This window comes from Bos mutus, chromosome 11, assembly GCF_027580195.1.
Source record: "Bos mutus isolate GX-2022 chromosome 11, NWIPB_WYAK_1.1, whole genome shotgun sequence".
Classification (NCBI taxonomy): Eukaryota; Metazoa; Chordata; class Mammalia; order Artiodactyla; family Bovidae; genus Bos; species Bos mutus.
This window is the reverse complement of record NC_091627.1, coordinates 78,450,267-78,464,009: the sequence shown is the minus strand read 5'-3', so window position 1 is coordinate 78,464,009 and position 13,743 is coordinate 78,450,267. Positions and strand designations below refer to the sequence as shown.

The window sequence follows — 13,743 nt, the reverse complement described above, 5'->3', positions numbered from 1 at the left end:
AGAAATTGTATCAAACTTATTTTATCTTCTTTACTATTTTGGCACAAAATCTAAAAATTTTTTAAATTTAATGTTTTCCTTCAAAATTAAACAGAGCCAACTGATTAATATCTAATTGAGGATAAGATTTTACTGATGTTGACCTGCCTATTAAATTCCATTTTCCTCTGTATTACGTGTTTGAGGTCTATGCTTGGTTTTTTTAGAACCAGCATTTTACATTTTTTATAAATTTTCTTCAAAAAATTATAGGACAGTGAGGACAAATGAGAGAATATATTCCTAAGAATGACTGTAAAAACAAAGATAGTGATACCACGTGGCTAGATGTTAGCCCAGTATGGTTATATCATAGCAGAAGTGTTTCATCATTACCTGGTTGACAAAGTCTGTGCTGGTAGGAAAGTTTGTTACATGGAAGGTAGTTTAAAAGTTAACTGTATATAAGGTATAAAAATGTGGGCCACATCATCCCACAAAAATGGAGGAAGGGTATCGTCATAGTATAAAGAAGGAGATTTAATCAAAGCAAACGATTTTGAAACTAGTACATTCTATTTGGCTGAGCTACTGAAGCTTCTCTTAAGATGTTCTAACTGTCCCCAAATGAGGAATATGCCTAGCTACTAACCTCTTGTAACTAGTGATTAGGATTGAGTAGTGCTGTGAAACATTTGACCAGAAAATTATGCTTTTTTAGAAGCATGTCGAGTGAACATAATTTGTCCCATTTTTAGCTTGCACCTTAAGGAATTCTTAAGGAAGCCTGGTGGCTCAGAGGTTAAAGTGTCTGCCTGGAATGTGGGAGACCCGGGTTTGATCCCTGGGTCAGGAAGATTCCCTGGAGAAGGAAATGGCAACCCACTCCAGTACTCTTGCCTGGAGAATCCCAAGGAGGTGGGAGCCTGGTAGGCTACAGTCCTTAGGGTCGCAAAGAGTCGGACACGACTGAATGACTTCACTTAAGGAATTCTGCAATGAAAATCGGGATAACTGAGTGTCTTTATTTTCAGCTATAGATAATTTATTGAGATGTCTGAGTGGATTGCTTGACCTTACTCTGCCTCAGTTTCCTTACCTGTAAATGAGGGGACTGAGCCACACAGTGTCATTCAAGCAACAAGTTTATTGTTTGACTTTTTAAATCACAAAAGTTATAGTAGAAAGTAGAAGAAAAGATGAAGTTTAGAAAGCTATGAATATACACAAAGAAAAATCACACATTATTTCACTCTCTGTGGATAACATTTTATTTTTTAAAAATTGGGTCATAATATACCTATTCCTTTGTCATTTCATTTTCTTTCCATTTTTAATACCATATTTTGTATATCTTTCCATGCCATTAAGTATAATTCTACAAGTTTTTTTTTTTTTTTTTTACAATGGCATGGTATCTAATGATTTGAATATGCTACAACTTATTTAAATAGTTTGCTATTATTGGACAATTAGTTTCTAATTTTATACTCTTCAAAATGTTGTAATAATGATCCTTGTATTTAAATCTTCTTGCACATGTGTGATTTGGGATAAATTCCCAGAAATGGAATTGCTACGTCAAAGGATATAATGGCAAACCGCCCTACAAATTTTGTGCCAATTTGCACTTCATTAGCAGTGTATAAGGGGGTCTATTTCTCCTCTGCTCTTGGATAATATCATTTAAGATGATATGTCTTTGGAATTTTCATTCAAGGTGGCCTTGGAGCAAATACGTTGATTGCTTTGCCTTCTCAAGGTCCCAATTAAATAATAGAAAAGTAAAATGATGGGAGATACAATTTTATAACAATAAGTGAGAGAAAGATGCCATCAACAAACTATTTCAGTGAATTTCTGGGAAAAGAAAGGAGAAGGCAGGTGGCAACCATGGGATGGCATAGAGATATAAAGGAGCCACAGCTCAGAACATGTGTGGAAGGGTACCAGAGCCCCGCCTAGAGCTAGCTGTTCTGCAGAACCCTCAGGGAGCTCAGGCATGGAGACTCAGTCACCCCAGAGGCAGAAGTGAGATGTGCAGCTGAAAGCAAGTGACTGTTTGAAGGTCTATATGTGGAATATGCCAAATAATAGGAATTTCATGGAGAAAATGAAGAAGTCAATAGCAAAGGACACATAGAAGAACCTATCCCACAAATTCAATAAATCCAAAGAACAAGCACAATGAATCAAAAAAAAAAAAAAAAAGATACCTTGCACATATCATGGAATTTCAGAACTCTGAGGATAGAAAAGAGATCCTAAAACTTCCACAATGCAGACTACTAACCACACGGTACTAATCATGGCGTGAGATCCTGAAACTTCCAGAGAGTGAAGACAAAACAATGTCACCTACTAAACAAAAGCAACCAGGCTGATATTAGAGTTCACTGGCAATATCAATGTTAGAAAAAAAGTTCTGATAATGATTTTTTTTTTTTTACCTATAACTCTATATCTAACCTCTAAACTATCAATCATGTGTGAACACAGGCATGCAAGGTCTTAGAAAGATGGCTTTCTATGCATTCTTAATCAATATATCAATCAGAATGTACTTTACTGGCAAAAACAAGGAAATAACTCAGAACGAGGAAGATGATGGATTCCAGCAACAGTGACTGCATGCAGTAGAGCGGTGAAAATGATCATGGTACTACAACTGTGCAGGAGACCAGAGAGCAGTCAGCCCAGATTAGGGAGAAATGGACAGTGAAGGTCACCAGAAGTGCAGACCCTTAAAAAAGGGAACCCAGGGGAAACTTAAGGATCTGAGAAAGGCAATTGGTAGAGTGGAAAAAAAAAAAAAGCAATCCATTTGAATTTGATGCCAGGTATATTCTTCATTCGGAGAAGACAATGGCACCCCACTCCAGTATTCTTGCCTGAAAAATCCCATGGATGGAGGAACCTGGTAGGCTGCAGTCCATGGGGTCGCTGAGAGTCGGACACGACTGAGCGACTTCACTTTCACTTTTCACTTTCATGTACTGGAGAAGGAAATGGCAACCCACTCCAGTGTTCTTGCCTGGAGAATCCAAGGGACAGAGGAGCCTGGTAGGAGGCCGTCTATGGTGTTGCACAGGGTCGGACACGACTGAAGCGACTTAGCAGCAGTAGCAGAGCCTATTATGTTGGAGAAGGAAATGGCAACCCACTCCAGTATTCTTGCCTGGAGAATCCCAAGGATGGGGGAACCTGGTGGGCTGCCAGATGTCTATGGGGTCGCACAGAGTCGGACACTACTGAAGCGACTTAGCAGCAGCAGCAGCATAGTCTTCATTGAGTGACATATGGGGTGTCACATTGGACTCATAGAAAAGAAAGTATATGTGATATCATTTACAAAGTTATAATTTTACATAAATACTATTACTTCATTTTCAAGTGTTGAAACCAACATATACACAAAACATGGAACTCAACTACAGTTAGAAAAGAAAATCAGTATTGTTAACATTGATGTGTGCATACTTAGTGACTCAGTCGTGTCCAGCTCTTTGTGACTCTATGGACTGCAGCCCACGTGGCTTCTCTGTCCATGGGATTTTCCAGGCAAGAATACTGGAGTAGATTGCCATTTGCTCCTCCAGGGATCGAAGCCGTGTCTCTTGTGTTGGCTTCTTTCCCACTGAGCCACCTGGGACGCCTGTCCACACTGATAGTCGAACAGTAAACATGTGAAGGATAGGGGTGGGGCTGGAAGGATTCATGGTCTCCAGTTAGAATGTGGAAGGTCAAGGGACATGGTCTATAGTTGATGAAACGAGAAATTGACATTTAGATTGCTTTTTTGCAGTTGTAGAGAAGAATAGAGAAGGAATTGAGAATTGCAGTGTGTAATTATTTTGTAGAGGGAGGAAAGTGAAGTGAGGTGGTGAGTAAACTAAATCCTCATCTATCACAGCAGCAAGGCAAGAGCGAATGTCTAAAATAAGAAATACGGAAATTGAGGTATAAACATATTATTTAAGGACACTGTAGTGAGGGCTAGAAAAACCCAAATAGAAATTATTAAAATTGGCTCCCTCTGGGGAGTATGGGGCAAGAGACTGCTGCCTCTTATTGTAAGTTCACATGTAGCTTTGATTTTTAAAAACTGAACACATCATGGTACTTAATTTTGTTTATATTTTAATAAACAAATAGCTCAAGAATACATAGCCCCAAAGAAACTTTGACTAATTTGATAGGCAAAAGAAAAAAAATTTTACCCTTAGTTAAATTTGCATTACTTTGCTTATTTGAACCAAGTGTTTTCAAAGTAGCTTATAAATCTTAGCTTTCATGCCTCTGTGATTTTTATAAAACCCTTCTTTTCCTCATCAGGCATGGTTCCAACTATATGACGCAAGTGAAGTCGCTCAGTCGTATCCGATTCTTTGCGACCCCATGGACTGTAGGCCACCAGGCTTCTCCGTCAATGGGATTTTCCAGGCAAGAGTACTGGAGTGGGTTGCAATTTCCTTCTCCAGGGGATCTTCCTGACCTCAGGATTGAACCCAGATCTCCCGCATTGTAGGCAGGCACACACTTTACCCTCTAAGCCACCAGGGAAGTCACTTAATGATGCTATAATGCAAAGCAGTGGCAAATAGGACTTGTTATACAGAAAGTCTCAATACAGCAATATTTCTAGGAGGGCATTTACTCCCTGAAACTGGGCATCCTGCCCTGTGTTTGTGTTTTATAGTCCAAACCTCCTAGTGGTTTTGCTGTGGGATTGGTGTTCCTTCAACTATGAACTCCAAGAGCAATGAAAAAGCTTTACTTTCATTATTCTTGTTCCCAAGAAGCAACTCTGCCTTCATGCACACAGCATGGGCTCCATGAACAGCTCACAATGTGTTCTTTCTCCAAGATCTCCTTGAGTCCTTTACCTTTGATTGGGCCCAAGGTAACAGGAGCATTGGATAGGGAGTTGGAGAGCCCTGCCTTAATGCAGGCTCCCCTTCTTCAAGCTATGAGGATGTGGGCAAGCCACTGAAATCCCTGAATCTGTTTTCTTATTCCTGAAATGGTTAAGATAAGACTCTCTCTCATCCAGATAACATTTGTGAAGTGCTCAGTAAAGGGTGTTTATTAGACTTGTGATTATTAGCATGAATAAAAGAGTCTCTCTTTTTGAGACCCTCAAAGTGTTAAATAACAGTTATAATGTCTTAGGTTTTGAAGGGAGTCAGGAACTGAACACCTTTGTGAGCCATTGGTGAAGGTCCTACTAAGTTGTGATATTATAGAGACAGAAAGGTTCCTGGTCTGGAGATAAATTTTCTGGTTGCACAATCTTGAGCTCCTTACTGGGACTTGGCTCTGTTCTATGTGGATCCGTTGAATTCCAGGTGGAGTCTCTACTGATTCCCTGCCATGTGCCCGGTCCTGGATCAAGAACTGTGGACCCCTCCTCCCCCTAAAAGGGACATGTGACTCTTCCCCAGAGGGTCTCAAAGTCTAGGCAAGCAATAACCCTAACGACTTGACAGCTGACATTGAGAGGATTCTAGCAGTGTGTCAGGCCCAGCTCCAAGTGCTTTACCCTCTCATTTGATCCTCACAACACTCCGAAACAGGTCGCACTGACATTCTAAATGTGTAGGTGAAGAAATTGAAGCAGGGGCCACACAGCTTGTGACAGGCAGAGCTGGGGTTAGGCCAACTTCAGAGCCTTGACACTCATTCACTGTGATTGGCTTAGTGTGAAAATCAGGAAACATGGAATAAAACACATGGATACAAGTATATGCAGTGAGAGAGAGCATTGTAAAGCAAAATGCAAAGTGCAGATGGGTGGTGAGTATTTTTCACTTCAAAATACTGGGGGTAAGTGGTTGCATTTTCTACTGTTTGCATTCAGCATCTGCTCATGGTTTACACATACACTGTCATCCCTGAAAGAAGAGAGGAAGATGACACCCTGACCTGGCGATACTTTGTAAGCCATCGCACCCCCTTGGCATTAGATTTGGCATTTTGGGATGTTTTTTCAGCTCAGGAAAGCATCTATATACACAGACTTATTTGTTTTTAGCCACCTCTGTCATCAGAGGGAGCCAGCTCTCTGGGTCTATTTCTGAGCCTGTTGAAAAGAGGAAGCAGGTGCTAGCTGAGTTGACTCCGTTTTTGTGGCTGGTGGGGAGCTGGAATCTGTAACAGGCCTCCAGTTCAGCCAAGAGGGCTTCCACACGGAGATGCTGGCTGCTGTTCTGTTGGTATCTAGGACCTGGTTACGGCGGATGGGCAAGCAATGTGTCAGCCAGTTTTGAGGGGCGTTTATATAAGATGTGTCTGGGAACGGAAGCAAGCTACTCTCCGGGGGACTGGAGGTTAGAAATGGGTAGTGAAAAAAGGTGTTGACTTAAATATTGTGACAAGTTCACACAAGGACACGGTTTTTTTCAGTTGGAGTAAAATTGCTTTACAATGCGGTGTTAGTTTCTGCTGTACAAATTGTGAATCAGCCATGTGTATACATATATCCTCTCCTCCTTAAGCCTCCCTCCTATCCCCCATCTCTCCCCTCTAAACCATCACAGAGCACTGAGCTGCGCTCCTGTGCTATATAGTCGCTTCCTGCTAGCTAGCTATTTCACACATGGCGGTATATATATATATCAATGCTACTCTCTCAACTGGTCCCACCCTCCCCTTGCCCCACTGTGTCCACAGGTCCGTACTCTAGGTCTGCATCTCTATTCCTGCCCTGCAAACAGGTTAGGAACATGATTTTAAAAGTCAAATGGTTCAAAAGACCATAGAGTAAGGAATAATGCTCCTTTTCTGATTTCTGGCCCCTCAATACTATGGTTTCTATCCCTGTTGATTAAGACTCTTTCTAGAGAGAATCTCTGCCTAACGAGTATGAGTGTGTGTGTGTTTGTATACCCATATGATCACCCATTTTATTCACATGATAGCCTGGCATAATATACCCATTACACTATATTTTTTCCCACTTACTATAACCCAGAGAAAGTTTCATATAGGTCAATACATTTAGATCTTTTCCTTCTTTTTATAGGGCTTGCATAGTCACCTACTGAATGATTTCCCATGATTTATTCAAGTGTCTCCTGATCATGGATATTTAGGTCCTTGAGGTCATTAAAAGCCATTCTAGAACATTTGGCCTATTTTTTTGTTTTGTTTTGTTTTGCATATGAGGAAATTGAGATCCACACACAGAAAGGCAGGTTTAAATAATTCAGCAGAGAACCTACATTTTGGATGTTTTTCTTGCTTTTACTGTATTTTGATCACAGAAAGACAAGAGAAGGTGGCTGTGAGTGTTTTGCACACGTGGGTGGGTGTGTGAATATATGCCTACACAGGTAGGTGTACATTATGTTGGGTGACAGATGTGTTCTTGAAAAACTCTGAATGAACCCTTTTATTTTTAAAAATGGAATATGAAATTTTAAATGCCCTGAGGGTGGGAAGATGATTTATTATTTAAAGAAAAATTGTAGAGCAATCCTTATGTGAAATGATGTCTTCTTTTTTTCCTTTTTTGAAAACGACTTTATTGAGGTATAATTTACATGCAAGAAAACGCATCCATTTTAAGTGTGTGGCTTGATGTGGTTTAACAAATGTATGCATTCATGTCACCACCACCTAATCAACATACAGAAAAGTTTCATCTTCCCCAAAAGTTCTTCTGTGCCTCTTTTTAAAAAAATTGAATATTTACTTTACCATTGTAAAATACAAAACTCAAAATCATTCAGTCATCCTCTATGCCTCATTGAATCCAGTTCTCATTTCCACCGCCAGGAGATCACTGACAGTCTTTTTGTCATGATAGATTCGTTTTGCCTATTCTAGAACATTATGTAAATTGAATCATATAGTATGTGCTCTTTTGTATTTGGCTTCTTTCCCGTAGCATTCGGTTTGTTGTGTGTACCAGGAGTTCATGCTTCACTGCTGAGTAAAAGTCTATCATATGGATGCGGCCTGGTTTACTTATTCATTGATCTGTTCTTGGACATTTGGGTTGTTTCCAGCATTTGATTCTTATGAATGAGGCCACTAGGAACATTCGTGTACAGGTTGATGGCTTCCCAATGCAGAAGACATCAGTTCAATCCATGGGTTGGGAAGATTCCCTGGAGTGGGGAATATTGGAGTGGGAAATGGCCACCCACTCCAGTATTCTTGCCTGGAAAATTCCATGGGCAGCAGAGTCTGGCAGGCTACAGTCCATGGGGTCACAAAGGGTCAGACATGACAGAGCACGCATGTACATGGTTATGTGATGGCTTCCCAAGTAAATAATCTCCATAATTCAGTTGTACAGATCCTCTTTTCATCCACTGCGCCAACATTTATAAATATTATTAAATCCCTCCAGTGGGCTGGACAGGCAGAATTTTGCCCTGCAGGATATACACGAAAGTCTGCATAATATCTTTGCACTTCCACGGAAGGTGTTTGAGATAGAAGCCATCCTCTTTTCCCCTTATTTCATGAATGTAAGTACTGTTGGAAGCCTGTGAACCGAGTGGAACTCTTAAAAATATTTAATTACATGTGTAACCTCTGCTTTTTAACCAGCCGGTGCTCTCTACCCATCAAGCTAGCAGCAAACTCCTCTAATGAAGAGTCTTTAGTTTAATTGGCTGCTAACTCCAAAATCAGCACCCAGCAGCTGCTTGAGAGCAGCCATTGCGGTCTCCACGTTTACTGCCTTCCAGAAGCAGTGGTTAGCAGGCAGGCCACTTGCTGCGTGAAGATCTCCTGCTAGGTCTGGCTTGCCTCTTCCATGCCCAGTGCCTCTGGGGATGGTAGTGTGCCCAGGGGGTCTCCGGGGAGAAGAGCCAGCAGTAAAGAGAATGCAGGCCTTGGGAAGTGGGTCCTCTGCCTCAGAAAGAAACCCTGAGTCTTCTCCCTCCTTCTTCCTCCCACTTCCTCCTCCCTCACTCCCCACCCTCCTTCAGGAAATACAAGAAACAGTCTATTATCTAGGACTTAATTGGTGTAACAGGGGCGGTGCAGCCTCCTTCTCCTTCCTGGAGTCATCTTTTTCTGACCCACTCTCTCCCTTTTGCTTCTTTCCAGGCCCTAGTGCCTAACAACAGATGGAAAAGGAAATGAAACTCAGATGGGGCCTCTGTGACCCTTGTGGGCTGCTCTGAGGAGAGGTTTGCCTCGAGGTCTTCAGTGAAAGTGGAGCCTATGGTTAGGAGGAAGTTTGACTATGAATTTTTTACCTCCTTTGTCTCAAGCCCCACTGCCCCCAAACATAGGCATGCACAGTGCACGCAGCAGTGACAGCTAAAGCGGCTGCGTGGGTGGGGTGCTAGCCCAGTGGTCAGAGTTCTTGCTGGACAGGTGTGGTGTGGTGGGAGGAATAGAGGTTGCTGAGAGTCGGGAGCTGAGGGGGCAGGTTCTGACTCTGCCGCTCACCCCTGACTGTTCAGCTCCAGAGGACTGGTCCCCAGAGACCACTGTGTGAACACTGCCCCTGCAGCTGTGTGTGCTCTCACTAGCCTGATTATCTTCCTTAACTTCAGTTTTCTCATCCTTACAATGTTGCTAATAATACTTGTTACCTTACAGGTTAATTGTGAGGGATCAATGAATAATGCTTGTGAAGGACTTTGTGAAGGGTCAGGCACCATCCAAAAGAGTACCTGCAGGTCTTTTTGCTTTTCAGAGATGGCTTTTTGCTGGTTTCGATGGTTTGAGCTCTTTTGCTGTTGCTTTGTACCGAATTTGCAGGAATGGAGATCTTGTTTATGCCCAGACCTTCCCCAAGTCAGGGAAGCAGAGGATAGACGAGGTATTCAGGTCAGTTGTACCTGAGAAGGACACCCACAGAGGACAGCCAGAGGCTGCCCATTCTGGGCTGGATGGGGCTTGAGATGGAACCCTATCAAAGTCATCTCTCCTGTGTGCTCAAGGCAGCAGCACTGTGTGGGAATCCCACTGAAAGTTTTCTGAACCCAAGTTTTTCCATCTGAAAAGTGGGGAATATGTGTGGGAGATTGTCGTTGTTGTTTAGTTGCTCAATTGTGTCTGACTCTTTGCAACTCCGTGGACTGTAGCACCCAGGCTCCTCTATCCATGGGATTCTTCAGGCAAGAATACTGGAGTGGGTTGCCATTCCCTTCTCCAGGGGATCTTCCTGACCCAGGGCTCAAGCCTGGGCCTCCTGCATTGCAGGCAGATTCTTTACCATCTGAGCCACTAGGGAAGCCCTCACAAGAGATTAGGTGAACTAATTCAGGTAAAAAACTCAATACAGTGTCCCAGGCCTAGTAGAGAGAATATGTGGTCATCCTCCACTTCTTATCTCAGTCACCTCATGACCCTCTGATGAACAGGGGCTATAGCCAGTTTTTGCCCCTGGGTTTCCTGCTAGGGGAGGGTGCAACATTCTCACCTTGGTTCTACGTCTGATAACTCAAAGCACTGTAAAATCATCAGATGTACTGGAATACATAAAATAACATCAACTTTGGGCAAGAAAATGCTTTGTAGCGGGGGTGGGGGGTGGACAGAGATTTTGATATGGTGGAAAGAACATCACATCGGATTAAGTAGCAAATTTAAATACTTGACTTTTGAATAACAACTGTCATCGGGCTCAGTCACTAAGCTGTGTCTGACTGTTTTGTGACCCCCATGGACTCTAGCCCACCAGGCTCCTCTGTCCATGGAATTTCCAAGGCAAGAATAGTGGAGTGGGTTGCCATTTCTTCCTCCAGGGGATCTTCCTGACCTAGGGATCAAACCCGAGTCTCCTGCATCTCTTGCATTGGTAGCTAGATTCTTTACCACTGAGCCACCTGGGAAGCCTTTAATAACAATAGCAGCAACAATTACTGAGTGTTCTGGGCCAGGCACCCTGCTGTGCACTGTACATAGGTTTTGCATTTTATGTCAGGACAGCCCGTCACAGGACCTGTTATTGCTCCATATCACTGAGGAGCGCTCTGAAGCTTAGAGGAGCTAGTTTCTTGCTTCAGGCCGGAGAGCCAGCAAATTCACTCTTAACCACTATATACTGAGTAGCTCCTAAGTGCCAAGGGCTTTGTATGTGCGTCTTGTGGAATTTTCACAGCAACCTGTTTCACAGATGAAGAGATAGAGGTTGAGGTTCGAAGAGAATACATAATTGACTGACCTGTAAGTGACAAAACTGGGATTCAGTCCTGATCTGACTCTAAAGGTTGTGTTTATCTCCCCCTCAGTTCTACTGCTTTGCTTCTGGCCTCAGCTGAAGGTTGAAACAGAATCATAGTCAAAAACGGAGATAGTATCAGGGAAAGTGTATCAAATAAAAGCATGAGATTCAAGGCGATTTGACAAATGGGGTTGCCTCTGGAGAACTGGGAGGAACCTGAAGCCTGTGAGAAGGAACTACGAGAAGGGGATGGTTGGGCGGCGGGAGGAGGCCTGCTTTTATGTAGTGCCAGTTGCCTGGTGGTGATGCTGGCTTTCAGGTTGCAGGGGTTTTGCAGGGCTGGGCACCTACATTGCTTCATTATCCGCACCACGTAATTGTGAGCAGAATTTGTGATTAAGCTAATTTGGCCATGAAGTTGCAACGCATTCCACCCCTTTTTATACCAGATAACCCTTCCAGTCATCCACGTCGAAGTCACACCACTCTGGATGGATTCTCAGAGCCTCCTCACTCAGCTTGCTTGGGGCTCAGCCAGCACTCCGCGGCCATCTGCCCAGGCTGCAAAGCTCTTTGTTGCTCTTGGCATGTTTAATAGCTTAATTTCTATTTTTCTGTTTAGAAATGCAGTTCATCGGCATTGAAGCAGCAGTGGGTGCTAAAATGGTTTCTGATTGCTATCTTGAATGTTAATATCCTAATACATTTTATCATCAATGACCTGTTCCCCCTTGACACAAGCTCTCGCTCCCCTTTTGCAAAGATAGGCATGCAGCCTGCCTTCCGATAGGCCACGCGGCCCATCTCATTCCTTTGCTGTCTCCCTCCCTGCTTTTCTCAGATACCATTGTACTTTGCCAATGAAATCCACAGTCGTGGGAAATCTTTGACTTGGAGGATATGAGAAAGTGTTTCATTTTGCCGGCAGGGTTTAATAGGAATGATCTAATCTCTAAGAGGCATACATTATTTAAATTCCATGCTTTTGGACAAGGGGGCCCCTGAGACTTTTGAACTGTGGCAGGGACGGGATTTTGGTTGGATTCTGTTCAGTGGAGTCGACTGATGGTTTTCCTGTTTGTAACTCGCTGCAGGGGCCAGGTTATGCTTGTGGCAGGGGACAGTACTAGTGGTAAGAACGCTGGAGAACATTTTCTTTATCCAAAAACCTGAAATCATGGGCTCTTGGGGCAGAAGGGGTGCAGAGAGTCATCTCCTGGCATCATCAGTGTGGTATTTGGCTCCCATTTGGACCCCGAACTCAAGATCTCAAGCTCAGTGAGTGGCCCCTGTGGAGCTACCTGAGAGCTTTCTGCCTCCCTCCCTCCCTGCCCTGAGAATGTGCCTAAAAGAGCACAGGGGCCTCATCTGGGGCAGGGAGGGGCATCAAAGACCCCTGTGGGTGGAACTGAAATTCTGAGGGAAACTGTCAGCCCTCTCAACCACTGAAAGGCTGAGTCAGGAAAGAAAGTGGGGTTCACACATGGCTCAGGGAATGTGGATTAGGAGTGGAGCAAGATGTTGGGGGCAGGGACCCAAACAGCATTAGTTCACCATGAGTTTTTACCTCATAGAGAGTCTCCGGTGCTCCGGGTATAGCTACCTCTTCTTCCCCTCGTGCCTCTTTGGAATATCATTTTAGTACAAATGACCTACCTTCCTTCCTGCCTAAGGAAGGGGCTTGAAGGAGTCAATAATCCCAGAATAGGCTCTGGGACACAGAGCCTTTCCCCACTTCTGCAGAGGTTTATTGGGTGTGTCTCCTGACCAGCAGACAGTAAGGTAAACACTGGGGGTGCAAATAGGATTGTCATAGTCTCTGTCAGGCTGACGATAGAGACATACTGACAATGTATTATAGCTTGATAGGGGCCGTGATTGAGATCTGTGTGTGTACTATGAGAACACAAGTGAGGAGTAATTCATTCTGACTTGGGAATATCTGGAAAAGCTTCAGAAAGGAGGCAATAACTGATCTTGACCTTGGAGGAGGAGGAGGTGTTCACCAGGCTGACCCTTCCTAAGTAGTACTTGCTAAATATGTGCCTGCTCTTTGCTGGACCATGGACAAAAAAGGGAGGGGCTAGTAGTTCCTTCCCTCAAGAGACTCACAGCTTGTTGAGGAGTCCAGCCTGGCACGACTGAGCCAACTGGAACTCTGCACAGGCAGATGGAAGGCGGGGGTGGCTACCAGGGTTACTTGGTGATCCAGGGTTTCCGGAGTCGCTACTCTCATGGAGAACACACTCTCTGTAAGGACAGCTCAGACCTCGGAAGGATATTGACTTCAAGAGGCCCAGCTCCTCTGACCTTGCTCATCAGCCTGCTTCTGTATAGACGTAGCTTGCTGGATTGGGAGGTGGGGAGCGAGGGTATGAGGGTGGGTGGAGAAGGTTGGTGGTGAGAATTTAGTAGGATTGGCTTTTTCCCAACCCTGGTAGAGGCTGGGGTTTGCCAAACACAGGTGCCAGCACACCCTTGAGCATGGGGTCCTTCAGTCCTGCACGAGCACCACTCACATGCCCAGCCTTTGCCTATGATGTTGCCTTCATCTGGAATGCCTTCCCTTTCTTGCCCAGGCTGCTCTTTTATACTGATTTCAGGTTCACCAGAATACTTTATATCAG

The 13,743-nt window shown here is 43.8% G+C and overlaps 1 protein-coding gene across 2 annotated transcripts in view; it reads left to right on the top strand.

The window, feature by feature from the left end:
- Positions 1 to 13,743, top strand: part of PRKCE (protein kinase C epsilon) — a 547,581-nt gene that overhangs the window by 201,676 nt on the left and 332,162 nt on the right. The window lies entirely within an intron of this gene.